Source organism: Hyaena hyaena, unplaced genomic scaffold (assembly GCF_003009895.1).
Source record: "Hyaena hyaena isolate Hyena2069 unplaced genomic scaffold, ASM300989v1 scaffold_958, whole genome shotgun sequence".
In the NCBI taxonomy this organism is placed as follows: Eukaryota; Metazoa; Chordata; class Mammalia; order Carnivora; family Hyaenidae; genus Hyaena; species Hyaena hyaena.
The window spans coordinates 123,542-135,707 of record NW_024081594.1 but is presented as its reverse complement, the minus strand read 5'-3'; the positions used below and the strand labels follow the sequence as shown (position 1 = coordinate 135,707).

The 12,166-nt window shown below is 38.9% G+C and overlaps 2 pseudogenes; both read right to left on the bottom strand.

Annotated features, from left to right (window-relative positions):
- Positions 1-4,043: 4,043 nt before the first annotated feature.
- On the bottom strand, positions 4,044-8,575 carry LOC120223160 (annotated as a pseudogene).
- Positions 5,503-5,601, bottom strand: LOC120223165 (annotated as a pseudogene).
- Positions 8,576-12,166: the final 3,591 nt, after the last annotated feature.

Genomic DNA, 12,166 nt, shown 5'->3' with positions numbered 1-12,166 from the left:
TAGGCCGGAAAACTGTCGTAAAAGGGGAGAGTAGTGGGCCGTAGGGGAAAGGTCGCTCAAGCAGTGGGCAGGTGCGGAACGCGACTTCAGATTGGCTGATGGGTGGGCGGATGGCCTCTTACTGGGCTCAAAGCTGGGGCTTTTTTGTGTTTTGCCCTTTGCTACCTGGCCGAAGGTATTTGAAAATTCTTGTGGGGAAAGGTATTGGTGCCGCAGGGCGTGAACAAATACTGTGTAGCCTTACCCAGAACGTTTTTCCTCCCTACTCGGCACATGCATTCACCGTTTATTTCGTTTATGATTGTCAAGGGTAATGAATATTCTTAAATATACCGTAACAGTTCCACTGTGAAGCCAAGTAAATACGTAGCAAGCCCGTATAGCAAACGAGAGTATGTCCCAGAAAACCGAAACTACAAACCACATTGTGTTTTAGGGGTGCTCGGTAGCATTCTCTTATTTAAAAGAATTTTATTTTAATTTGTGACTTGATAGGACCTTGTATAAATATTTGGGGTTTTGTTTTGTAGAGTAGAATTACCACTTTAAGTACAGTTAATATTTTGATCATGATGTCCCCAAATCCCCCCAGCCCCTCAAAAAGTAGGGTTGGTTTTGCCATTACAGGGCATCAGTTTCATATATCCCTACATATACGCTAGAGAAAAGTACCAGAGACATTTACTGAAATTTTACAATGTTTGGATGATCAAGTAAGTTTGGAGTTACTTTCCACTTAGAATTTACAAAGTATTAAAAATTTGATTACATTGCAATGAAATTCTGCTTTGATTAGTTGGTTGTATATTAGACAAGCATGCCAATTTTTTGGCCTTGTTTTCCCTATCTAAAAAAGATTCTGTATTTAGATCTTTAAGAACTCTTCTAGCCCTTAATTTAGAGTAAGGGAGATTTTTGTAATGTAATTTATTGTGAACAAAATTTCTTATTATGTGTTTCTGTATGTACAAACTGCAGCATACAGCTTGCTTGAGGAATAGGTTAACATACAGAAGCCCAGCCTCAGGAAACCAAGGATAAGTAACACAGACACTTGAAGTTGAAGTGGACAGGGCCCTGGTTTTGGAGGCAGATTTAAATAGATGTACAACCTAGTTCTGTCACTAGTTATATGACTTTTGATAAATTATTTGTGACTCTGAGTTTTCTCATTTGTAAAACAAAGGTAATGGTGCACACCTCACTACCTCATACCATGAATTATGTACATGGTATGCTCTGCACGTAATTATCACTCAGTGTATTGGCTATTGTTATTGTGGGGCATGTTGAAGTACAAATTTATGTGCAGAGCCCTTCCCAACTCTCAGTATTTTTCACCTCACTCATGGATGTAAGTCTGGTAATCTTTTCACACTAAGGGCATGGAAAGAATTTTTAAAAATAATCTTTTGAAATTTCCAGCAACTGAAGAATGAATAATCATTCCTTGCTTCTTATAGCTTCTAATGACTGCCAGCATTCCTTGACTTGTGACTGCATCACTTCAATCTTCAGGGAAGGTCAGTATCTTGAAATCTCTCTCTACTCTGTCTTCACATTGACTTTTTTTGTGTGTAAAATCTCCTCTTCCTCTCTTTTAAAGGATACCATAACTGCATTTAGGGCCCAATTCTATAATCCAGGATAGGATCCCCATCTCAAAATCCTTATTCATAGTGGCAGAGACTTTGCCATATAAGAGGTTCTTGGCTTTAGGACCTGCTATCTTTGGGGGCCATTATTTAGAGAAAGCAAAAGAGGGAGTTGTAGGGACAAGAGAATGAGAAAGGACTCTGCCCAATTTCTTTTCCTAAATTTGCTAGTCAGGTAAGTCACTTCTTGGGGAAGAATCAGTGAGAGGTGAGAGTGGATAAATGTTCTTTCAATGTGCCTTTCAAATACTTTGGGACCATGATCTCTTAGTGAGAAATACATTTTATGTTACAGAGGACAAATACATACAGAGGCACACATAGTTTATGGCATACAGCAGAGCAAGTGGTAAAGGATGTTCTCCAATATAGAAGCTATTACACCAGAGATTTATGGTAATAGGTACAAACTATTCAGACCTCTTAAATAGGAATATGAAAAAAACTTTGAGAAGAAACAAGTCCTATCTAATTTGGGGCATAGATCAACAACCTCATCAGGTTAGGAAGACTTGACATGGCTGAGTCGCTTTCTACATTGATGCAATATTACTTTCTTCACCTTTCCTTCTCAGTGATCAATTTATATTCTGGGATAGCTTGGTGGGGTAGCCCATTAATATGGGCCAATATTAGAGCTCTGAATCTAAATTGCTATATTCTGTTATTAATAGGAATCCAAATATTAGTGAGATCATAAGTGTGTATAGCCATGAATTCCCATGAGCACTTAACCTCCAAACGAAAAGGATACTCTGAAGTTAGTTTAAAATGTTATGCACAATCATGGGGTGCCTGGGTGACTTAGTCGGTTAAGCATCTGACTTTTGATTTTGGCTCACTCATGATTTCACAGTTCTTAGATCAGCCTTGCATTGGCTCTGTCAGTGAGGAGGCTACTTGGGATTCTTTCTCTCCCTCTCTCTCTGCCCCTCCCCCACTCATGCGTGTGCACGCGTGCTCTCTCTCTCAAAAAATAAATGAACTTAAAAAATGTTATGTACAATCAAAAGTGATTGTTAGAGATGATCTCTCAGGGCAATGTAACCTACCATTTCTTCTGGACCTATATCAAAAACAGCAAACGACTCTACTAGAACTTGAAAGAAAATGGCATAGGACATGAGAAACTATAGAAATACCTAGAATACTGGTAGAGCTGCAAACATCTTCAGAGAAAAGCCTCCTTATTGACCATTTTGTAAAATACACTATTACATTCAGAGCTGAGTAATTTGGTGAAACTAGAGGTGATTCAGGAAATTGGGTAGTCTCCTGCTTTCTGCCAATCCACAGCAAACTGCTCTGTCTGCATTTCCTGCATCCTGAACCCTCAAATAACTGCTCTGTGAAGTTAACAATGTCTGAATTCTAATTTGCATTTCTTATTCTAAGATGATGTTGACAGTATAGTTTGTGGTTTTACTTTTTGTCTTCTCAGAGAACACTTAACTTCAGAGTTTATTTTCCAAGCCTTAGAAAAAAACAAGTCTTCTCACAGATTGCTGAATGATAGTTGGTCTTGCCAATGGCTGAAAATTCAGATAATCAAGAGACAGATTTACTAAAACATGATATATTACAGATCTTGTGCCCGAATCGCGAGTCCAGAGACCTCCAAGGAGCCGGCACCCATGCAAATACAAAAGGGTCTTTATTACAAGCTCGAGCAGGGGCTCACCAGCCTACTGGTGTCGTGGCAGCAAGGTGAAGCGAAGAACAATAGTGAACAGGGTTTTTAAGGAGTAAGGGATGGGGGTGTTACAGTACATGCAGCATCATCACATAAGCACCAATTACAATTACAGCTTTGACCATTCAGTATCTGTGAGGTGTTCATTACTTTTGGTGGGACCCAATCATGACTCTTGAGAATCCTTTGAAAATGACCAATTGTGAAGTGAGTTCAAAGGGCCCACGTGGGGTCAGGCAAGTAGTGAGAAATTGGCTAGTTTGTATCTGCAGTTCCCAGCCTTGACTCAGACCATAGGAACGTTTCTTTTTTCTTTTTGATTAGCTGAACTGAGGGCGGTCTGAGGATGGCTTTAGCCTTGAACAGTCTGAGGCTTTTCCTGGGACTGGGACTGGGGCTACGTGCAGCCCGAGGTTTCTCTTAATGGAGGACTTAATTTTTGGCTCTTCAATCTTTTTTTGCAGTTTTGAGGTATAGCCTTCTGAGACTCCATATTCAATCCAGTGGGTTCCAAATGGATCTAAAATGGTTCAGTTCAATAGGAAATAGATGGTGAGTGCTCCAGTCAGTTCTAAGATAACCAAATTGGAGGAAAATTATTAGAGCTGTATGACTGGATCTGGTCTTAGAATTTTAGGTAAGTTCACTTTAAAATAATAGGATTGTTAAAGGAGGCAAAGAAACAGAACTTTTGGTCAGTTCTGTGTCAGAAATCCTGGATGGATTTGAGAAAAAGGCACACTTAGAGACACATACATGGGCTTCATCTTATTTTCTTGTGGAGGCTGAATGGGTGAAAGGATAAGACCACCTTTCTGATGTAAAAGAAACCCCTTCTTTTATTGCCAAAATCCTTTCTGCCTGGACTTGGATCGGTTCTGTGACCACAATGTCTGCTTTCCTAGGGTTCTGGAAGGCATTGCCTTGCTAGGCTTTCAACCATTCTTTAGGTATTCAACCAAGAATCAAGTTCCTTCCTTTTGATACATAACATCATTCATCTGATGAAGCTTTTCAGGGTGTTTCTTTGTCTTTGTCATCAGCTCCCATCACACTTGAGCAAGCTTTTCCTACCACATTTTCATTTGCATTCAACAATTCCTTTCAAAGTTTCTTGATCTTTAGCTCTTCAAGCATTGTATTCACAGAAACTGTCTGAAGGGCTTCTAGGTCTATCATACAGCCAAACTTTCTGATGATTAGTTGACAGACTGTTTCTTCTTTTGCTTATAGTTTTGCCATCTCTTTGGATAAGCTGTTTATACCTCTCCCAACATTCTTTGTTAAGTTTTCCTCCACCTGGGCCTGCAGACCCTTCCTGTTTCACTTCGGGGGGGCCTCCTTTTCATCTTGACCCTTCATCTACTGTTGCTTAAAACTAGGAGCATTTCCTAATCATATTGAAATCTCTTTTCTGGAACTTCTCCTGGGAATATCTGGTGCATTTAGGGACTAGGAATATGCTTAGATATGTGAAGGATTGACTGAATACTCCTCATTTCTTATACCAGGCACTGTATTTCCTTGATGACAGCCACTTTAAGGTCTTGAAGAGCAAGGATACACTTGTTCATGTGCATTTTCTTTGAATGGGCCATGGAGTCTGGGTGTCCCAGTTTCTCTTTCTTCTTGGCAGTGTTTATTCTCACATGCTCAGGTATCTTATAGTCTGAGGCTGTCTTCAGATTAAAGTCGGCCAGTTACAGTGTGCCTCTTTGATGGTTTGAGCATCTTTGGGATCTTCATAGTCATCATAAGGTTTACTGTTGTATAGTTTCTTCCATTCTTTTTTTCACTGCTGAATCTTAACTTGGGCCCTTTCAGCTTTTGTATATTTCCTCCTTTTCTCAATTTGATTTTCCAGCATAATTTCACTTAGGGTTTTAGGCCAAGATTTCTTCCTTTTTTCTGTAATTGATCCTTCCAACACACTAATATTGCTGCCTGTATGTTTCTGGCTACTCTTTCTTCCAGCTCCCTTTTTTTAAACTTCTCCAATTTACTTGTTCTTCTCTTTGATTGACTTGCTCATTTGTACTTGGAATACTCTGAGGGCTTCATATTTGTATGGCATGAGCCACAATAGTATCTCTCTCTCCCTTTCTTTCTTTCTTTCTTTCTTTCTTTCTTTCTTTCTTTCTTTCTTTCATATTTTAAAATATGGAACACTTCATGAATTTGTGTGTCATCCTTGCACAGGGGCCATGCTAATCTTCTCAGTGTTTTTAAAAAAAATATTAAAAAATTTTTTTTGTGTCTTTATTTTATTTTGAGAGACAGAGACAGAGAGCAAGTGGAGGAGGGGCAGAGAAAGGAGACACAGAATCTGAAACAGGCTCCATGTTCTAAGCTGTCAGCACAGAGCCCGTTGCGGGGCTCGAACCCACAGACTGAGATCATGACCTGAGCCAAAGTCGGATGTTTAACTGACTGAGCCACCCAGGTGCCCCTAAAAAATATTTTTTAATGTTTATTCATTTTTGAGAGAGAGAGACAGAGTGTGAGCATGGAAAGGCAAAGAGAGGGGAGACACAAAATCCGAAGCAGGCTCTAGGGTTTGAGCTGTCAGCACAGAGCCCGATGTGGGGCTTGAACCCACAAACTGTGAGATCACAACCTGAGCCCAAGTCAGATGCTTGACTGACTGAGCCACCCAGCCTTCCCAATAGTATCACTTTCCAATGAATCATGAAATCTGTAGCTTCATGAAGCCAAATTGATTTTTCTCTTCTTCCCAAGTGAATTCCTTTTCCACTTGTTGAATTTTATAAGCTGTCAATCTTGGCATGGATTTTGGGATCTAGATCAAAATCTGTTTATTTAAATTGTGTATGCTTTTTTTTTTAAATTTTTTTAAATTCTTTTTTTAAATTTCTTTTTTGTTTTGTTTTGTTTTGTTTGTTTCTTTGAGAGAGAGAAGGAGAGAGAGAAAGAATGTTAAGCAGGCTCCATGCTCAGTGCAGAGCCCAACACAGGGCTCAATCCCATGACCCTAAGATCCTGACCTGAGCCAAAATCAAGAGTCAGATGCTCAACTGACTGAGCCACTCAGGCACCCCACCTTGGTAATTATTCATTCATTTCTAGAAGTTTCCAAAATGTATTCCTCAAAGTTTTGAGTTGTTCTTTCCTCCCACCTTTATTTCTTTCACTTCTTCAATTAACTTGGCATGTTCTCTTTTTCTTCTGATGTTCTCAATACTGTAGGCTTTGGGATTTTCAGTATCTCCTGTAATTGGCTCTGCTTCAGTTCCAAACTTGTAGACAGCACCTTGTCTTTATGACTTCTTTAGCTCAAATTCAGAAAAAATGGTGAAAGCAAAAATATTATTATCTAATCCAGTAGTCATTAAGAAATGGTCATCAAGCTAGGATAGATGCCTTTAATCCATCCTTAATTATTGTCATGCATATTGAAGTGCCAGTAGTCCATCATATTTGTCAATGAAGGATTATTCTGAATTAGGATATAGACTTGAATTGCTCCATTTTGAGCAATATGCATTGCATTTGCATTTCAAAACATCATATCTTGGTTAATACTGAAAGTGATAGTTTGGATGGGATTATCCTCTGTATCTTCAAGAAGATGAAAATCAAAAAGTTCATCTTTCTTTTCATGATTTCACTTCTTTTGTCATATGGGGGGAACTCACGGTGATAGAGAAAACCAGAATCATAGCCTCCTAAATATGTCCAGAACTTCCCTGGCTCAGAGTAAAATCCATAGAGGATGTGACAGGGAATTGATGGAATAAAGATTTCAGATAATGGTTCCTCTTCCTCCTTTTCACCCTGGAATTTTTTTTTCTCCATCTTCTCCCATCTCTGTTGCTAGCTGTTTTCTCCTTTCTTTTGTTTCCTTCTCTCCTTTTATTTCTTTCTCTTTTCTGTTTCTGTCAATCACAGAATCTTAGATTTGACACTTGAGAAGTGGAAACATTTTATGCACATGTCTTTGATTTCATAGGAAACTGCATCACCATCTTCCCCTTCCTCCTTCATGGTTGGAAATAGAGTATCAAGAGCATAGCCATTTCACAGATAATCAGTAAAGTACCTTCAGGATGGGAGATCAAAGACCATATTAACTGGCAAACAGGTCCAAGGATAGTAATATAACTGATTATTTTATAATCCTTTTCTGCCCCAAAGAAGACAGTTTGATCTTTATTCCCTTTAGCTAGTGACCAAAACACTGCTAGAGCTGATCCATTAATTCAGCAAAGTGGCAGGATATAAAATCAATGCACAGAAATAAGTTGCATTCCTATATACCAACAATTAAGAAATAGAAAAATAAATCAAGGAATTGATCCCATTTATATTTGCACCAAAAACCATAAAATACCTAAGAATAAACATAACCAAAGAGGTGAAAAATCTATACACTGAAAACTATAGAAAGCTTATGAAAGAGGACACACACAAAAAAATGGAAAAATATTCTATGCTCCTGGATAGGAAGAACAAATACTGCTAAAATGTCAATACTACCCAAAGCAATCTACATATTCAAGGCAATCCCTGTCAAAATAACATCAGCATTCTTCACAGAGCTAGAACAAACAATCCTAAAATTTGTATGGAACCAGAAAAGACCCCAAATAGCCAAAGAAATCTTGAAATAGGAAACCAAAGCAGGAGGCATCACAATCCCAGACTTCAAGCTGTGTTACAAAGCTGTAATCATCAAGGCAGTATTGTACTGGCACAAGAACAGACACATAGATCAATGGAACAGAATAGAAAATCCAGAAATGGACCTGCTAACGTATGGCCAACTAATCTTTGACAAAGCAGGAAAGCATATCCAATGGAATATTCCCTGTAGCTAGAATTTCTCCATCATGTTCATAAGGTAAAGCAGTGACACAAGCAGAATTGGATTTGAAAACCCATTTCAAATGAATATCTGCATTTGAAATTTTCTTCTCTATTTTGCAAAATTGTGAGCCCTTTTGGATCATAAAGTTCAAGAATATGAACAACTCCATCTTTAAATACTACAATAATTTGTGTTCCAGTGTAGCTTACCAAGCCAGGGCAATACCTCTTTGAATTTCATCTGAGCCAAAGATGTTTTGCTAGCAGAATCATAGATTCCAACAGAGCAGTTCAAGGAAGTAGTGGTCATGAGATAAATGAGGGCAGAGATAGCCAAGGCTTCAGTAGCTCCCAAAGAGAAGGAGAAGAAACATTCTGAATCTTAGGAAATATTTGGAGTTTGAATTTAATGTGTATTTAAATTGAATTTGATTGAAATGAATGTTTTTGAGACAATACTTATCCTTACTTCATGAAATGTGTGCTGGTCATTTCTATTTCTTAGAAAAAATGCTTGGAAAACCCATTATATTCACAATCCATTAATTGGGCATGATGGGAAGTATGGAAAGCATCACTCTATAAAATTCCACACTTGGAAATATGATACCAGACATATAAGAGTTGTTTTTTCCCCTAAAAACTATGTTTGACATTGTGCTATATTCTTTAGCCTATTTCACTTTACTTCATGACAATAATACTTATTTCTGTTTTGCCAATGAGGATATTTTGCCGGATATATTGTTTTTCCCTCCAGATCCCCTTTCTATCATTTTCCATTCTGCTCTATATCCCAGAGGAATGCACAAGGTTAGGAAGCTCTCTTGTTTTCTGGCTTGGGGTTCAGTTATGTCCATGATCGGAAGATGAGAAAGTAGGACAGTCGGTTAATGATGTTCATTTCTCCATCTTCATACCTAGTAGTTGTCTCAGGCTGACTGAGTTGGTTCACTGAAGAATACAGTTTCTGTTGTATCTCTGTGTGCAGGTCATTATTCCCACTCCTTGCTCCTTCAAATCTAAGAGTAGTAGTGACTCCTTTGGCCCCAGTGGCCTTACCAGATGCCCGACAATTTGGCTGTCATTTTGAGTTTCTCTTAATCCTGTTGATACCTTTGTAAATAGTTCCTTTATTAAATTCTCCAGTTACTCCATTTGGCTATGCTTTCTATCTGTCTCTAGCATGGATGGTGACTGTTGTAAGAAGCTACTGCAATAATTCAACTAGGAGATGGTGGTAGCCATGGAAATGGAAAGAAGGGCTGGACTCCTGCTTATGTTTTGAAGAAAGAACTGATAGAATTTGCTGATGGAGGAAATGTAGCTTGTGAGAAAAAGAAAGGAGTCAAATTGACTCCAAAGGTGTAGACTTGAGCAGCTGGAAGGATAGAGTTGCTACTGAATGGGATCAGAAAGACTTCAGTAAGAACAAGCTGGGGAACTTGCGTCATGTTAAATTTGAACTTAGGTATCAACTAGGAGTATAAAGGAAGTTTTCACATAGACATTTGGATGTGTAAGTCTGATGTCAAGAGAGAGGTCTGGGAGTCATCAGCCCAGAGATAGTCTTCAAGGCCAAGGAACAGATGAAATAATCGATTGCCTAAATGGAGAGAGAAAGAAGAGGAATAAGGGCTGTCTTGTGGATCCTCTGTATTTGGAATTCAGGGAGATGAGGAAGAACCAAAAAGTTGGACTCTAAAAGGGTGACCAGAAACCAGGTGGGTGTGATGTCCTGGAAGACAAATGAAGAAAGTGTTGAGTGGCAGAAAGTATGTAAAATGCTGTTAACAGTCAAATGAAACAACAACTGAGAATTGACTGCTAGAGATCACTGATGGTATTTATGAGAAGAGCTTCTGTGCTGTGATGGGAACAGAAGAATAGAGATATGGATTATAAGACATCTCTTTCAAAGCATTTTACTGAGAAAAGAATTAGAGAAAAGAGGACAGTTCCCAGAGGGAGACGTAGTGTAAGGAGGAGTTTTATGTTTATGTTTTTTTAAGATGGAAGAAATGAAAGCATGTTTATCTGCTATAGGAATGACCTTGTAGAGGGGGGGATTTGACAGAATTCATTGAATTACATATTTTAACCATATAGTTAGTAGTATTTTAATTCAATAATTTTAACTTAATCTAATAATTTTGATAAAATTAAATTATATAATTTAAGAATGAGAAGAAAGTGTAGACACCATTTTTTCCCCAACAGCTTTGCTTTATACAGGGTCTCAGAGTGGTTGACTAACTTCTAAAGCCCTGACTAGTCCAGTAACTGCCCACCCTTATTGTCCACACTCCAGGTGTGTATATTGTTAGGGTCACAAGATGAAATGAGAGGGTCACAGAATTACCTTTTCTGGTCTTTCCTGACCACTGTTTTTAGGAATTATCTGAGATCTGGATTAATAGAGTCTAAGTTCATGATTAACAGCCATTTAGCCTAAGGAATCTTGTGTAGGCAGCTGCTCACATAATGCTATATGTGTAACTAAATGGCGCCCAGTGAATATTTTCTTCCTTCTTCATTCCACCTCCGCCTATCCTATTCTTTCCCTTCTTTCCTCCAGTGATCCTGCCATGACCCGACAATCTACCATTGGGAATTCATCTTGTTGTCCCCTGTTTGGATATGAATACTGAGCTGTGATCAACAGCTCCTTTGTGAAGTGTTTTAAGAGATCCTTTTGGGGTTATAACTGGTAAAAGGAATACTCTAATTGGGGTATAGAAAGAAAGGAAGAAAGAAGAGATTTAGAGCAAGTGGGACCAAAGATGGCCCAGGTAGGAACCGTACAAAGACCTATATCAACAGGGAAGCAGAAGGGTTGCTATGAAGCCAGAAGGGAGGGTTCAAGGTCCAGCCACTCTTTACTCCAGTCAGCCTCATCTGCATCCAGTCAGCTGAGCCCGCCCTGCCCTGTGGCTATTATAAAATAATTTATGACTATTTCTCCTCTGATTTTTCTCTCCCCCTTTCTCAAGTTGTTTCATTTTTTCCTTACTGCGTCTTAGTCTGACTTCCTACTTTACTTTTTAATTACCAGAACTGTTGTCCTTACTTAGTCCAGAGCATGAGTGGAGGGCCAGTCAGGAAAATGAAATGTATTTGACCAGGGTGGCAGCACTTAGGCCGCATGTATTTGTGGATAAAGACTCTGCTCTCAGTCTGTGAGGAAGGAAAATTGAGGCACTCAGAATTTCAGGGCACTTGTGAATTGGGATAGCCTAGGTGCCTTTTTCCAAATGGAGATTTCCCAGTGAACCCTCCATTTCATTCCATCTTTGCTTGTCTTTTTCTGTTGTGTTTCTCAGTTCTTTCCCCCCTTCCCTAGCCAGGGTTCCACTTGTATGTAGCAGCTTTATGCATTGAATAAATTGAGCCCTCCCTGCTGAGCTGTCAGCAAATGGAACTGACCAACAGAACAGTCTGTGTAAGTGCATCTTGTGCCCAGGCCAGACAGACAAGTACAATTATTTGATTGCAGGAGATTGCCACTAAATGAGGGTGAAATAGTGGGTCTGCGACTTGTTGGTGAATATTATTAATAATATAGTGTCATGCATTAATAACATAGTGTCATGTGAAACAAAGCTACACTGGAGGGTCTATCTGAAATCCCATTTTAAATAACATTTTCAGGGAGGTAGATGATGGAGGAGATGAGATGTAATAAAACAAGTTGTCTTTAGGCACCCGTTTGGGAGTTTCAGTTTGACCTAGGCTGAAGTTAAGGGGATACATGTTGCCATCATAAGTTATTTGGTGACCAGAATGAAGCATGGAATTCATTCCTGGCTAATTGTCTTAAAAATCTCATTGCTATAGTGCTCTACTGTGAAAAAAAAAATCATCTTCACTCTTATCATTAGAATCCTTGAAGAGAGGCTATTGCAGAAACCCAGTGAAATTCTTCCTGGCAACTGTGATGTCCTTGGTTACTGCAGAGTCAGCTTCTTTAGTCCACCCACCACACAGTCAT